This window comes from Triturus cristatus, chromosome 6, assembly GCF_964204655.1.
Source record: "Triturus cristatus chromosome 6, aTriCri1.1, whole genome shotgun sequence".
Classification (NCBI taxonomy): domain Eukaryota; kingdom Metazoa; phylum Chordata; class Amphibia; order Caudata; family Salamandridae; genus Triturus; species Triturus cristatus.
In genome coordinates, this window is record NC_140589.1 from 289,642,808 (window position 1) to 289,660,044 (window position 17,237).

The following is a 17,237-nucleotide window of genomic DNA, read 5'->3' on the forward strand; positions in this document are numbered from 1 at the left end:
GGCCTATGGCCAACAGTAGAAACTTACGTCAACTAACACGGGTAGTTGAATCCACTATCACCGAAACTGCGGGTGCCCTTTGTAACCTGACAGCTGAGCTTCAAGCGGATCGCCTCATGACGTTACAGAACCGTATGGTACTTGATGTGTTACTTGCCGATCGAGGTGGAGTGTGTAAGATGATCCAATCGAGTTGCTGTGTTTTTATCCCAGATAATGCGCCAACAGTATACAAGGCCATCTCTAAGTTACACAAAATCTCTGACTCTATTCATGTAGAGGAAGGTGACTGGTCATTAATGGGATGGTTCTGGAGCCTGTTGTCTGCGTGGGGATGGAAGGTTCTGATAGTCACTGGTGTTGCGTTGGTATTTTTATTTTCGTGCTGTCTCATTGTTCAGTGTGGTCCTGCCTTATGTAACCTCTGCATTTCAACATGCATAAGAAGACCACCTGTTTTTAGAGATACGCCACGGGATAGAGTAATGCTTCAACAACATATCAGTGACCTGATGAACATAGAAATGGACTCCGAAATAGAGTAAGTTATTGCCTATGTAAGGGCAAAAGGACGGTCTGAGGTTCTGTAGCGATCCGAACCCGTGAAATCGGTATCGTAGTACTGACACGATTTTGGTACCAATGAACCGCAAATGATCCATTATATGCATAACAGTGTTTTCGCTACGCAACTAGCATGAATTCACTGAGAAATAGGGCATTCTGTTGTAAAGTCATGGCATCCATTTTAGTTACGGCATCCATTTTGTTTCTTGCCCTCACATAGTCAATGAACGGGCAATGACCCCGACAGAGTCACCTTGTTAAGGACACGTAAGCTCGAGCCCCGAGAAAGGCTGACGCTGCATGACTAGGCAGAATCAAGCTGCCTCCCTTGCCTGAGGCCAGTCCTGCTATACTGGTTCTCGTGTCCGTTGTCCTGACTGAAAGGCCGAAGATGGTAGCCATGCCCGTTTATGATCCATAAACACCTCTTATCCTACTTTTCAATCCTTTGCACCTGGCTCTGCTCCTCTCCTTCTGGGCTTTTACAATGGGGAGGTTACGATTTTTATGATGGGGAGGATCGGGTAAAGAATGGAAAACTGACAAGGGGATCTGATCGAATACCGAAAACCTACGACTAATTATTGTTTGATGTCTATTTACTGTTTATTTGGGGTACCGGGTTGGGCATGAGAAATATTCATGTAATGTTGCCTAAAGACATTTTCCGTGTATTTAAGGAACAACCCACTTAATGCAACTCGAACAGTCTCGTAGATTCTGCCTCTGTGTGGTTCCTATGACTTCTGTGTCCCTGCAGTAAATAAACCTTGGTCTTTGACGCCACCATCGAGAAGCCCGTGTCTCTGTTTATTTGTGCACCGAGACAGGAGGAACTCAGGGGTCTTTGGGTGTTGTTTCCCTGACACCTCTGGACTCTTAAAAGTCCAGAACCTCACTCCACCCCCCTGCACATGCCTGCCTACCCTCCTTCCACACCCATGATTGCCTACCCCCCTCACACCAGGGTCTGCACCCCCCAAATCTGTCTACTACCTCAGCGCCCCCGTGAGTCTGCCTTCTTCTTCACATACACCTGTGAACCGGCCTATTCTTTCAACCCCACATGAGCCTACCTTCCCCTTAAACCCACAACAAGTCTGCCTTTCCCTCCAGCCCCTGTGAATCTGCTTTTCCTCTCACCGCCCTGTGAGCCTGGCTTTCCTTCCATTAAACCCCCCTCCCCACGAGTCTGATTTTCCTCCAACCCTTCCATAAGTAACCCTTACCCCCTCATGAGCCAGACAGCCCCACCCCCATCCATGGCCTGACAAGACCGTCAGCTTCCTTTTGTGAAGATCGCCCCCTCTAGAATTAAACAGTCAAGTAAATTATGCTTGTGAGCAGGAGAGGTAACAACTAACCTGCTTCGCAGCTGCGTTGGTTGATGCCACTGTTAGTCCTGGATTTCTCTCCCACCACCCTCCTCCCTACCGGGAAAGGGCAAGGGACAGTCAGCCTCCTCACATTCAGACCCAGGACATCGAGGCTGCACAAAGATCGCAGAAAGAGCTGGCGGTCTTTGAAAGTAGAACAAGTAAAAATGTAATGTTACACATGTCCTTACATTTAAAAAGCCCAAAAGCTATTTTTACTTTAGCAAGGCTAGCTGTTCCATAGAAAAGCAGTGAATTACAATATTACATTTAATAATGCTAATTTCGGTTATTAAACAGCTAGAAGTATAATTCAAAGACTTTTTAATAGTCATTTCAAATCCAATATAATGGTAAAATCTAATTTTTGACAATTTAAAAATGTACCTTTTCCCTCCCTAAAGCCTCTGGAGTCCCATTTGCATGAGCGCCAACTGTCACCTGGCAGCTGAATAGCTCCCTTGAGGAGGTGTGAAAACTGCTCTGAGAGCAGCATAAAGACCTTGATTTTTGGGAAGTGTTTCTCTTCTTCTAGCAGGATGGCCATCTGGGCTGTGCTCAGGAACTTGATTAACTTCAAAGAGGCCTACCCTGTCACAGGTCAATGGTAGCTGACACCTCGGCAGGGCCCTTCTTTTTAACTCCAGTCAGACAGGCATAAATCGCAGTGGGAGAAGAGCTGCAAATGGAACTGGTTTGAAGTGACCACAAACCACACGGGCTCTACACAAGAGGAGAATAGTTTTACCACCTTAGCTTTGAGTAGTGAGGGGCACTGTTGGATTGGCTCCTGTCAAGTCAAACTAATGGAGGTGTGTTGCCACTTGGCCAAAAATTCAGGCTGCTGTCACTCAGAGCTTTTTTACAGCAGCAAATCCATTTCAGGGGAAACTGGGGAGAGACTATGCGGCCTTGTGCAGCTCTGTTTGGCTACAGCCTACTAGCTTGCCCTGCAGCGGATATTTGACTTCTATTTCAGACACTAAGGGCCTGAATATGATCTTGGCAGATGGGAGACTCTGTCACTGAAGTTATGGATATCCCGTCAGCCGTATTACAAGTTCCATATGTTGACATGGAATTGTAATTTGGTGTACGGAATACCCTTCACATTTGTGATGGAGTAACCCTGTCTGCCAAGATCGTAATCAGGTCCTAAATTAGAAGGTAAAACTTGCGACCAACCAAACCTGGTTTTTGTATTCGACTCATGCTCCATCGCGGTTGGCCTTAAGTTGCACGTAGATCCCGGTCAAGAACCAGATAACAGTGACTGATGCTTAACAGTTTTTTGCACTATTCTTATTTTAAACTTCAAAAACTCCTATTTCCGGTTAACCTTATTGGAAATTGGAATTGTATGCTCTATTTTTCATAAATTGGATTGGGATATTTATTGTGTTGGGTTCTTGATTTCCTAACTGTCTTGGTACTTCTAATTGCAATGCACATTTTCTTAAGGTAAGCCTGTCTGCTCTGTGCCATAGCTACCAAGGGTTGAGCTCAGGTTTATATTATTGAAACCTTTAATGGACCTAACAAGAATAGTGGCATTATTACTGATGGTGGACTACTATCCACCCCAACTCACACCGCCGTCCTATGGGAAGCCCTGCAAAAAACGTCCTCACCTTAAGTAATTTACAGTCTCTTTATATCACCTTTGCAGGACTTAAGGTGCTGGCTTCCCAGTAACCTCCTGAGATATTGCCTTCCTGCAGTGCCAATCAGACATCCATAGCACACTGTCATGTGTAATGCATGTTTCACATAACTATGATGATGTTCACACCTGTGTCATGTCTCCATTGTCTTCATGCAAAACACACCCATCTAATATCCAAAACTGGAGTCATCAGCCCTTAGGTTTTCACACAACAAATGAGTGTACGAGAATATCTCCACAAAGTGTCACTAGCAACATCAATGTTAACCTGATGAAAATTCCTACTGATGTTACTATATGAAAGCCCATACCATCTCAATGTTACATCAGAGGGTCATGTCTAGCGAGTATACCTGGGGCCACATAACGCAAGTGCCCAGGGAGTGCACAGGCATTTGTGCCGGCTTTCTGTGCCCGCGGGGCACTTTGGTATTACAGAAGGGCCCGAAAATGCGTGTGCGGCCCCTTCTGTAATACAGTCAACACTGGCGCACATATAGCACCATCGCTATCATTTTATGATGTTCCCTCGTTTGCATTGAGGCAAGGCCCCATGCACATGAGGGAATCACTTTCCCTCTGCACCCACACCACATTACCGATATGGGTGACGAGATAAACATGCTGTTAGACCTGGTACCATTGGCGTGAGTCTCCCTTCCTTTTTTTACTGATTGCCTCCGCTGTTTTTGATCTGTCTGTTGGTTTTAGATGCTTTGGGCACTGTGCCACTAATATTCAGTGCCACAGTGCAAGTGCTCCCTGTGTTAAATTGATGTATTTATTAGTGACTTCATGACTCCATACTGGGTTATTTAATTTACTTGTCAGGTCCTAGTATAGTGCACATTGTGTGCCAAGGGCTTGTAAATCAAATGCTGCTGATCAGCTTGCAGCACTTATTTATTTATTTTATATGGCGCAACAGCTACCCAACAAGGGTTTCCCGGCGCCTGGACAAAAAGCTGAAGTTGTGATAATTATTGATTAAATAGCCAAGTTTTCAGTGGACGACGAAACTGGGGATACAAAGTTTCCCTACGTATGGCAAGAGGAATTGAGTTCCAAAGAGTAGGACCCAGAAAGGAAATAGATCTACCACCCATTCTGGAAAGTGTAACCCTAGGAACTTGAAATTTTTCAAGTAAAGCAGAGCGAAGATGACGGGTCGGAACATAGGTACAGACAAGAGTCTGTAAATAGTCTGGTGCTAGACCCCATTTAATTTTAAACATAAAGCTCAATGCTTTAAACTCGACCCGCTTTACAATTCGAAGCCAATGTAGATCCCGAAGATGTTCAGAGATAGAAGAACATCTGGGAACCACACAAAGGAGTCTGGCAGCAGAGTTCTGTACAAGTTGCAGCCTACGGGACACAGCCTTATTCGCACCCAAGAACAGAACGTTTCCGTAGTCCAGCCGTGATGTAATAAGAGCATGGACTACGGTTTTTTGGGTATCTCTAGGCAACATCCAGAGAATTTTACGCAACCATTTCAAGATGGTTGTTAGAAAAACACACTCCCACACCGGAAGGGTGGTGGTGTTCTCCCAGACATACTGTGGTAGCTTGGCTCGAGTGGTCAGGGATCAGGCACCGTGCTAAGCATACGTCATACCCACACAATAACCATGGTTGCATCCGTTCCAAAAACGACACTACACCTTAAAAATTATACTGAAAATATATCTCTTTATCTTCTTTTCTCTTAGTTGCTGATTCAATAAATAATAATACAATCACAATACACAAGGCTTTTCCTGTGGAAGGGTAAGTCAAATAAATAATACTTCAACGATTCAATAAATAAGGTAGATCATAAATAATCCAGGCATAAATATAAGTGCATTACATAAAAGGCAATTAAATATTATGAGGCAATAAATACTGCGAGACAATAAATACTGTGCGACAATAAATACTGTGAAACAATAAATACTGTGAGGCAATAAATAGGATGAATACAATAAATACAGTGCTCTCAATAAATAATAAAAGCCAACAGTGACACTTGGAAATCAGTTCACATTCCTGAGGTACTATGGGATGATTTGACCCAACCCCAGCTTGTAGAGATTTGGATGGCCTGAGGGGTATACTCCCTGGCTTGGACAAGGCTGAGGCCTAAACTGAGGTAGATCAAGGGGGAATCTAGAGATCTGGCTCTCCCACACTACACAACCCCTCTGTATTAGTCTCAGCTCACCCCTGGCACAATCAAGCTGGTTCCAGCACCTCTCTAGCCCCTAGGATGGTCTCTTAGGGCTTCACAGGGCCTTAGGCGCCCTCTATTCCACTTACTGCCCTTTTTATGAAGTTCCGACGCCGCTGGAGTCGTGTCGACGCCGTGAGGCGGCTCCGGCTCGATGTCGGCGGCCTCGGCTCAATGACAGTTCTTGTCGACGCCGGTAGGCGGTTCCGGTTCGATGTCGGCGGCCTCGGCTCGATGTCGACCTCCGGTTCGATGACGTCGGGCAGTCTTGGCTCGATGTCGACTTCGGGCGGCTCCGGTTCGATGTCGGCGGCCTCGGCTCGATGTCGACCTCCGGTTCGATGACGTAGGGCAGTCTCGGCTCGATGTCGACTTCGGGCGGCTCCGGTTCGATGTCGGCGGCCTCGGCTCGATGTCGACCTCCGGTTCGATGACGTCGGGCAATCTTGGCTCGATGTCGTCTTCGGGCAGCTCCGGAGTGCGATCTCCACTCCCGACCTCCGGTGCTCCTTTCCTCGGGTTCCGGCGACTCCGGAGTGCGACCTCCACTCCCGACCTCCGGCACGATTCTCTTCAGGTTCCGGCGACTCCGGAGTGCGATCTCCACTCCCGACCTCCAGCACGCTTCACCTCGGTCTCCGGCGACTCCGGAGGGCGGACTTCACTCCGCCGTCGACACCGCACACTCGACCTCAGGTGACTTCCTCCTCGACCTCTGGTGTCTCCACGACCTCCGTCGGCGCCCTCTCTCGACCTCTGGCGGCTCCGGGTACGACGTCTGCTTTCCAGTCAGCGCCGCTTCTCCACCTCGGGCTCCAGGTCTCCAGGCTTCTCGACGTCGGACTTCAAGAAGTTACCAGTAACCAGGTCAGGAACTTGCTGTTCTTTACTTTTAAGGCCTGTTCCTGCTGTCCAGGTCCTTAAGATGGTTTTTCTTGCTTTCTCCCACACAGGGCTCCAGGCTGGGCTCAGTCAGTAGGGACTAGTATCAAGGGTGGGTTTATGGACCCCACTCCAGGCACAAGTTTCCACCCCTGCTGCCTCACTCCTTCCTCCTTCAGGTTTCTGCTGCTCTCTCTTCACCAGTCAGGTGCCAACTGCCAACCTGGAGATGCCTTCCCAACATTCTAAACCTGCCTCACACTGTCACAGGGTTCTTGAATGTTCTGGAAGGTGCTGGTAGGTTCCAGTGATGTCACAGGTGACAATGGGTGGCCACCATTTTGTGTTTCAGGCCCTCGGACAGAAGTTCCAGGGGTAGATAAAATGGCTCCCTGAATCTGCATCAATACTAAAAAGTCTGGTGGTTCCCAAAAAGGAAAAAATACTAACAGGGTTTGAGGTAAAAGTGGGACAAAATAAATAATGATGAGGAGGGACCACCCAAAGGGCTGACAGGTCTAACACGGGTGAAACAAGTAGCAGCAACTTTGACTGCTTGATGATGCATTGTCAAAGAGTCATCAATATAAAAGCCCAGGTTGCGAACATGATCAACAGGCCGAGGAAGAGTACCTAACTCATTCGGCCAATGAAAGGAGCCCCAAAGATCTTTCTGCTTGCCTAAAATAAGGACCTCAGTTTTATTGGCATTGAGTTTCAGGTAATTTTTACTCATCCAAGTAGCAATTTGGCGTAAGCCCGACTGGAGGGCAGAAATGGAGCAGCAGTCAGATTTCGAAAGCGAGAAGATGATTTGAGAATCATCAGCATATGTAAAGAGAGACAGTCCAGCATTGTCAGCAATAGCAGCAAGAGGCCTGACATACAGATTAAAGAGCAAGGGGCTCAAAATTGAGCCCTGAGGAACTCCAAAAGGTGATGGAAAGACATTAGAACTGTCCGACGCAGAAAAGACTTGAAAAGACTTGAAAAGTGCGGTCAGCTAGGAAGAAAGTTAACCAATCCAAAGCAGAACCGCAGATACCAAAGGATTTCAGAGTGTTAATTAGTATAGGATGGGAGATGGTGTCAAAAGCCACGCTCAGATCTAATAATCAGCACGAAAACCAGATTGAGAGGAATGAAGTATTTGGTTAGTTTCAACAAACTTGTAAAGGTGTAGATGAATATGTCTTTCCAATAACTTAGAAAAGATGGACAAAAGGGAAATGGGTCGGAAATTCGCAAGGACTTTGGGGTCAGCAGCAGGCTTTTTTAACAAAGGGACAACCATTGAGTGCTTCCAGACAGGCGGAACAGTAGACGCTTGCAAAGAAGAGATAAGGACTTCCATAATAACCTGAAGATGAATGGGATCAAGTTGTTTTATAATGGAAATGGGTAACGGGTCATTGGGGGAACCAGATTTTATTGTATCAAGAATAGAAACAAAAGAGTCCGGTTCCAGAGGAGGCCTAAAGGCCAATTGAGACGAGACATTAGGATGTTCCAAAAAAGTGCTAACCGAAATTGAAGGTGACATCATGCAGGTAGGGGAGGAATTAGCTATTTCAGAATGAATATTCTCTATTTTATCTGTAAAAAAACGAGCAAGATCCTCACATAAGTTCTTGTCTAATGGCAGAGGCTTAGCTATGGTTTGGGCACCTGCGAGATTTTTTACTAAACTAAAAAGTGTCTTGGGACGGTTTGTAGCAGTAGTGATAGTTTTACAAGTGTACGCAGCTCGCGTAGATTTACATAAATCGTGATATGTTTTAAGAGATTTTTTATATACTATTTTCGAATCAGGGGCATAGTTCCTTCGCCATTTCCTTTCTAGTGCTTTACATTTAGATTTTTCGACTTTGAGAGTATCAGTATACCATGGAGCTGGAGGGCGATGATAAGTCAATTTTTTCTTTGTTAGAGGAAGGCATTCATCAACAGCATGGGGCAGCCAGTTATGAATATTTTCAGCAAAAACATGTACCTGCGAAGTGACAATAGGAGTATTTTCCCACAGGAGCAGCTTGTAAAGCGTGTCTCAGGCCTGCCATTGCAGAGCCTGTGTGCAGTCTAGTACTGCCATGTTGGCTGGGTAAGTGTACCCACTTGCCAGTCCCTAAACCTTCCCTTTTCTTCATATCAGACACCCCTGTCCTAATAGTGAATTACAGCCATTTTTGTTTTTCACTATTGCAGGCTATGAGGCCAGAATGGGCAGTTTGATTATAACACCTTATAATCCTAACTGACCCAGGGAATATGGTAGAAATTCGAGTTTAGTATGCCTAATAAAATACATCTCTTAGTGAAGGTGGTTTTAACATTCTGTGTTTGAAAATACCACTTTTAGAAAGTAGGTATTTTCTTGCCTAACCATCCAGCCTGCCTCTGCTAGCTTGTGTATTGTATGTCTGGTTTTGTGAGTGACAGCGGCTGGGGGATTCCAGGAGACAGGGCGAGTCAGCACAGGGCTGAATAGACCTATCTGCATGTAGAGTGGCGGGAGGAGATAGCACCTGGGCCTGAATAGGGCTGTGCCTGCCTTTCACAATGCTGGATCCACCTCCTGTGGTGCGTATGATGTCCCTGGCCCACACTGTCAAAGAAAAGAAGGAGTCCTCTCAACAAAGTGCTCCAGGACTGCACAGAACTGGTTTGGGCTAGGTACAGGCCCCTCTGCCTCCAGAGGACAAAGGTTTTAGTACTATAAATATGTGGAGCCAGACCCCCAAACTTTAGATCACTTCTGGAACAATAAGACGAACCTCTGCCAAGGAGAAGAACCAAGGAAGCTGTAGAAGTTGGACTGCCCCCCTGCCAGTGTGCTGTGTTGCTGGGTTGGCCTGCAGTGGTGTCTTCATTGCCAGGGAGAGTTGAAGGAACTTTGAAAGAACTTTCATCATCTTGCAGACTATTACTCCAAGGGCTTGAACTTGTGCTTGCCTCCTGCTGAAGTCTCAGGGACAAAAGACTTCACCACCACAAGTGTGCCAATATAAATACCTGGGTTTAACTTTTAAGAGAAATCTGAATTGGGGCGTTCATTGGGATGCCATTAAACAGAAAGCCCTATTGCAAGCAAGCGGTCTATCGGGATTTATTGGTAGATTCGGGGGGCTATCCCATATCCCAATACTAAAGGCCTATAAAGGGAAGATCCCACCATTAGGCCTGTTTGGGGGAGAGGTCTTTTCTCTTGATCCAACCTATGAATGGGACAGGCTGGAAGGGGTAGTGCTTAAAAGACTTCTATCACTCCCCCAACATACCATGGTCCAGGCTAAAAGGAGAGAGTGCAGTCTGGTTTCCTGGAACATGGCGGCCGCTACTTGAGCTCTAAGATACTTGAACACTCTGTTGGAGGATGATGAGGTGGTCAAAATCTCCAAACTGTGTTGGGAAGAGATCCAAAGTAGTGAAAGGATGTGGAAAATGGCAGTTAGAACCAGAATAACTGCAATTAATAGAGGCACAGTCACATCCTGGCTCACTTTTCCAGGCAAACGAGTACTGAGAGAATATGCTGCTATAGCGTCAGAACAAATTGATTTATTATATTTAAAGAAGAAATCATCGATTATTTTCTCGTTTGCTTCATTTGGCCAGGATAGTGTCTTCCCTTATCTATCACGGTTACCAGACCCAGATTTGAGAAAATACATTTTAAGGGTTCGGGTGGGATGTAATCCAATCTATTCATCCCACCCACATAGGACTGGGGTGCAGAATAATAGTGGTCTTTGTCCCTGCCCTTTGAAAGTCAAATGTACTCTTACGCATTTTCTTATGGATTGTGTTTTTTATCTCGCAAATCGGATCACGTTTTTAAGACCTTTGTTGTTTAAATATGACGCTCTTCATAGGAACAAAGCGGTGGAGTTTTTGTCTGAGATGCGATACTTGTGGCAGTTGGGATTGCTCGGTTTTTACGATCTGTTAAACAGAATTTTTAAAATGAAATGTAATGGGGGTGAGGTGGGTGGGGCAGCGAGGAGGGGGGCTCATTTAAATGTTTATATTGTTAAGTGTGCTTTTAGAATGTTTTAAGGACAATCGTCTAAATAAACTTGTTTTTGATCCCCTCTGAATTTCCTTGCTGGGAATTCTCTCTGCAGAAGCCTGCATGTCGCTGGGAGCTGGAAGCGTGACTCAACGAGAAGAAGCGTGTCGCCGCCACAGCTGTTGCCGTTGCATTGCCAGTGAAGCGTGCCGCTGCCGCAAGGGTCACCGTCACATCACCGGAGAAGTGTGTCGCAGGGCCTGTCGTGGCTCCAAAGTTACAGAGTTTGCCGCACTGCCATCGGGCGTGCATGCATCGTCTTCACGTTATCGCATCAAGGGCGCCATCTTATCGCATCGCACCGGGTCTTCGCATCGCATCGAGGCGCAATCTGGCCGCATCGCAACCCGAACGCAGTACGAGAATCTACGTATCACCTCCTCTCCGGTAAGGACCAGGACGCATCCCCTACTCTGCGCAAGCATTGAGGCATGATGCATCGTCTCCCCCAAAGCAAGGAACCAACGCATCTCCATCCCTGTGAACCTTTTGTTTGTTTTGTGTTACGCATTGATGGAGCAGGGGAAATACAAAAAATGTTGTACCCCTTCAAAGTTAATGACCTCATAACCTTAAAAATACTAACTGTTTGAATAAATGTATTAACCAACAAATGCACCTTTAATTAGACGCAACACGCGGGAAAACTAACTGGCATATGCAAAAATCTAATTTATTTACAACTGTGAAAATATATTAAAATAGGTTTGTGATTCGTGTAGAAAATAGAAGTAAATTGCATGTATTTCGTTTGTAGTAAAACATATTGTGGCAAAGAATACAGATGGTAAGTAAAATGGCTTTAAATGTCGCTTATGCTAGGTAACACCTAACACGGGTCATTAGAATGGCCGGTGGTAAACAGAAGGGCTTATTTTCTATGTCTAATTTATGTTCTGTTGTTTTCATATTAGTTCCGTTTGGGCCTGCGAGGCCTCGCTGAGAAAATGGCCGCAGCCGAGAAATACTAACGTGTAACAAAGATGGCCCCTGCGCATGAGTAAAAAGGAAGTTACAGTCACGAGTGTGTGGCCTAAGCCTGGAGTGAGAGATGTCAAGGCCGCACTGATCTAGGACAAGAGTGAATGCCAAAACCTTCTGTACAAAAGCCTGGGAACGGATGAGAGACTCGAACTGCAGAAGATGATCCTATTCATTAATAATTGCAATTGTTACAAATATTGGGACTCGACAAGTCACGAGGATATGCATGAATGTGTAATTTACAGAACCGGTTAGGCAAGGAGGACAATGAGGTGACCATCACCACCCCTCCAATGGACCAATGAGAATGGATATAGCCCCTAAAAAGTTTCCATTTTGGGTATAGCAAGTTAGTGAAAGGGTATAAAAGTGGTGCTTATGATGACGTGCGGACACTTGCTTATTTTTCTATTCAACACGTCACGCTGTCTGTTGAGATGATTTTTCCTGATGCTGAAAAGACTTTGCCAAATTTGAACTTCGAATTTTGATGGGGAAATGGAACGAGACCGTCACAGGTTTCTATCCTGGGAGGGAATACTTCCGAGGAGGTTAGAGGGACAGTCAGTCAGTTTGGGAACCTATCCTGTGATCTGCGGTTCATGTTCTGGTGAACTATTCTCATCATCGCCCTAAGGCCAAGGGTAATGAGTATTTTCTGTTTCTATTACAATCTTTACATTAATGCTTATGAAATTTATGTTTAGAATTTGTCTAATAAAACTTTAATTATTCAATTTATTCAATGAATCTAGATAAAATGTCATGCTAACTCAAACTGAGTCTGTGGTTATTAAAATTAAAGTTTTATGATCTATAAAAGTTAAAGGTTTTAACTGTGATTGAGCTGGACTTAATCGCCATCAACTTATTCCTACTAGTTGGTCCATCGACCAAAATAGCGGAGTATCTTGATGTTTAGAACTGACAATTCCAAAATTAAATGTATATAATGTATATAGTTATTAGTTAGGTAAAGAAAATATTAACTAGATAATATGTATGTCTTACAGCTAGCCTACTTATCACTGATTCAGACAACTGAGTGAATGTGTGTTGTGTTTCGGTGTTCTGGGCCCCACCGGTGAACAAGTGGTGTAAAGGGTTTCTGGGTTGGTGTCAATTGTAAAGGTTTTGTTAAAGCCGCGCTGCATCAGCATACAGGTATTTTTGTGAGAACTTTGTCGCATTTATCATCAACTTGAACTAAGTTACTTCTACCATCTTTAAGTCTATTTGAAGTACAGTATTGTGGATTTTTGTCGTTTGTGGTCTTGTGTTAAGTCTATATAAAGAATATATATTTTTATAAAACCTTTGTGGTGTCCATCTGTAGTGTTTTCACTGTATTACTTATCTGTTCACAAATGCTTAACACACTGCCTCTGAGATAAGCCTGTCTGCTTGTGCCAAGCTACCGAGGGGGTGAGCAGAGATTATCTAGCAGTGTAATCCCCTTTCCCTGACTTAGAAACAAGGGTCCTTATTTGGTCAAATGTAGCTACCTCTGCCAACTAGAGACCGCCAGTTCTAACACATTCCTTTAGAAGGTGCACTTTCAGTATAGCATAAAAAGGTGGCGCATCTTTAGTGCGTCTTCAAAATGCATGAAAGGGGTCCCATGAACCCCACAGACATTCCCTTGTAGGCGGGTGCAATCACCTACTGTACCCACCTGCAAGGATCACTAAACCCTTCTAAAAGTGCAGGCTGGTTGCCGCCTGCACAGAGGAACCCTGAGAAGTTTTAAAACAGCTGCTCCGTATTTCTTTTGAATGTGCTGCCCTGGGGCAATGGCAGTTCATGGCTGCCGGAGAGCAGGGCATTCTTCTATACAGGGCACACATTACAGGTACGCTCTAGCCTGAACTTGGACAGTATGCCCTATCTGTAAAACGGGCCCCTATCTACAACTGAGTACCTGTCATGGCTTGTGATGTTTCTTTACTTATGAAACCCAAGTGTCCTGTCAGCAAGGGTGTCATTCTGATATACCACATCAGGCTGAACTGCTAAAGGAAATGACTTTGTGTCAGCATCAGTAATGCTGGCAAGTACATGGAGAAGGGTCATGGACTGACTTCCTATAATCATTGCTCGTCCACCTTCAATATGCAACATTTACCATCCACATGACTAAATATGCATTTGCTTACAGCTCCAGACACTCAACATCCCACGGGCTACTAACCCACCAGTTATGTCAGGGGGTCCATAGCGAGTGAGTAGGACGTTCAACCTCTGTCATGCACCAGTTAGATATATCTGAGTCAAATGGCATCAATAGCAGTGATTGACATCAATCAGTGCAATGTGAAATAACAACACATTTTTTTCATGGATGATTGTTAGGCAGGATGAGAAAGATAACATCATCCATGTGTTAGACTCCATGACCTTAGTTCACACATCAATCTGAGAAATGACAGGTGTGGAAGGTGTGGTACTCCACCAAAGCATGGTGGATAACCTGTCTGCTGGTTAGGACATCTGCCACATTTGTAATCGAGTAGCTCAAGTATCTCATCCACGAGACTCTTGAATAGGGTCCTTAGTTTCATTATTGTACATTTAAATAAAAGCAAGTTGAATGTTATATGTTACAATGAGGTAAAATCTTTCTTTGAGAGTTCAAGTAATAATGTGGTTCAGAACATACACTGTGGGATATGGACATCCAAACAGACAGCCTGCCCCTTTGCTTGGCAGAAACACCCATCACCATGGAGCCGCCGCCTGCCCTTTCCAGGCTCACCTTCCACCAAGTTACCAACCACTGATTAGAGCTGGGCAGAGTTGAGGGAAAAAGCGTCCCCACATGCCAGTTTAAATACACATTTCGAAATGTGTTGTTTGTTTCATTTTGAATGATATTGAAGTCAATGTAGGTAGCATAATGATGGGAGACATGAAACCTGCAAGAAAGTGGGTGGTCATCTTTCTTACAAATATGGCTACTGCCAGTCTGGTCAGGTTATGATGAGCATGAAAAGCTGATGGCTGCAGTCTAGTTTTTCATCAGACTGATCGGATCCAACATGTTTATGATCATTACAGTGTGTTAGAGTAGGGCCGGTTTGCGATTGCCCCCACCCTCCAATCTGATCACCACTATATGCCAACAAGGAGCACCAGGAGGCCCATTGCTGCTGAAGTGCTGCCTCTTTCACCTGTGTACCACGATAGTAGAGTTACCCATGCACCAATGACAACATACCATGCTGCAACCTCCTTGGAGGACCAGTTCCTGAGAGACATTCTCAGCATGAACCAATCTCCCCAGGTGAAAACTACGCGAAAAAAAATCAAAAGGGGAAAAAATGCGAGATACGTCAATCAGAACAATCAGGAATTACAGATTTTTGCACTTGTTGAAACAATTCTTGGGCCTAACTGCTACCTATTTCCCTTTTTAGATGTTGGCATTACCCTCAGCTACTTACTCCTGTATTCCCGTGCATCAGCTGCCACATGGTAACCTGGAGGGGTAAAGAACGGCCAAGATTCTCTTCCAGTTTTCTGACTGATGTTGTTGAAATGAGCTGATATGTAAGCAGTGGTATAGGGGAGAGGCAGATGCCGTATGCTGCAGCCACTGTCAGCTGAGTAGTTTTTGGTCGAACCTATACAGCGATTGCGCTGTTAGGCGATCTGTTGTAGGTACTTTGTGGGGATCTGACTCCTCCCAGGCATTGGACTGGCTTTTGCCTGTGTCTTTTAAGAATCGTAGCCTGCAAATGGCTAATGGTAGGTTCATGTCCCACCTCTTCTTAAAAGTTCACTCCCATGGAGAATTGCCATGGGAGCAAGCAGCGACGTGCACGCAGTCTTTACGTGCAGTGCTGACCTGGGAGTGCAGCCGATGAGTACTTGTTACATGAGGGGGCGGTAAGCCTAGCACACCCCGAGACATCAAGACCACGACCAGCCATGTCTGGTTGTAAACAGGGTTCGAGAAAGACCGCCCAGCGCGCACACCTCCTCGGGCGTCAGAAACCATGCCTCTCCCGATTGACATTTTAGTTGATGCTGGAAAGAGCCGGTTCCACAATGAGGGAAAACAGCAAGCAGAGGTAGCGGAGACCCAAAGAAGCGAGGATCTAGCATTTAGACGAGCACGACCTACGGGAGGCTGGTTGAAAGTGCTAAGAGGAACCATGAGTCAGCAGGAAACCTTGCTGCACCTGTTCTCTGGAGGGTGATGATGACCCCCTGTCACCACAAACACTGCTTCCAAGACCAGTCACAGATCACCATGCGCCAAAACTGTGCCACCTCAATTGTGCCTACTCCCGAGGGACCATGTCCGTGAGAATCTCATTCTGAAACGGCCCTTGCCTCTGAGACTACCGCCCCCTAAAAATAGTGCCTTCTCCTAAGAGTCTGTCTCCACATGATCGCCCCCCCTGCCGGCATGGACCCATCTCCCTCTCCCCGCACAAGCCTACCTACCCTCCTTCCGCACTTTACATTCCCCCCATGATTGCCCTCACCCCTCACTCCAGGGTCTGCACCCCCCCACGTCTGTCTACCACCACACCGCCCCTGTGATTCTGCCTTCCCCTTCACCCCCGTAAGTTTGCCTTCCCCATTGCATACACCTGTGAGCCTGCCTTCTCCTTCAACCCCCTGTGAGCCTACCTTACCCTTTAATCCCCAGCGAGTGTACCTTTCCCTCCAGCCCCTGTGAATCTGCTTTCCCTCACACTGCCCGGTGAGCCTGGCTTTCCTTCCATTAAACCCCCCTTCCAGTGAATATGCTTTTCCTCCAACTCCCTAGGGAGTCATCTTGCCCCACCCCCAACCATGGCCTCACAAGACTGCCAGCTTCCTTTTGTGAAGACCGCGCCCTCTAGAATTAAAAAGTCAAGTAAATTATGTGTGTAAGCAGAAGGGGTAACAATGTACCTCTTCACTTGCATCACGGCTGCGTTACTTGATGCCACTGTTAGCCCTGGCTTTCTTCCCCACCACCCTCCTCCCTACCAGAAAGGGCAAGGGACAGTTAGCCTCCTCATATTCAGGCCCAGGACATGGAGGCTGCACATAGATTGCAGAACGAGCTTCCAAACCACTGCGTCCCTAAGGGACCCGAGGCATGTGCGGAAGTATCCTTCTTCTCTTCTTACTCCTACTATTACGTTCCCCTTCCTCTCCTGTCTGCTTAATTTTTTATATATATATTTTTCTATTTTTTACAAGCATTCGCAGCATTTTTCGATCTAACCTCGCACCATTTTTGGTCTTTGTTTAATCCTGGTCCTGTATCTGGCATTATCTTCTATCTGGTTGTTGAGCCACTGCATTAACCCCACCTGGCGCACTTGGTGCACAGTCTGCTTTACCATCAGCCTGGGTACACTGAAGATGACGGTTGGTGTTTGTTTGTGTTACTCACTTCTTATTGTGATTCTAGGTTTTTGCTCTGTTGCCACTTCGGCATCAACTAAGCTTTTAGTTGTCTGTGAAAATAAGAGA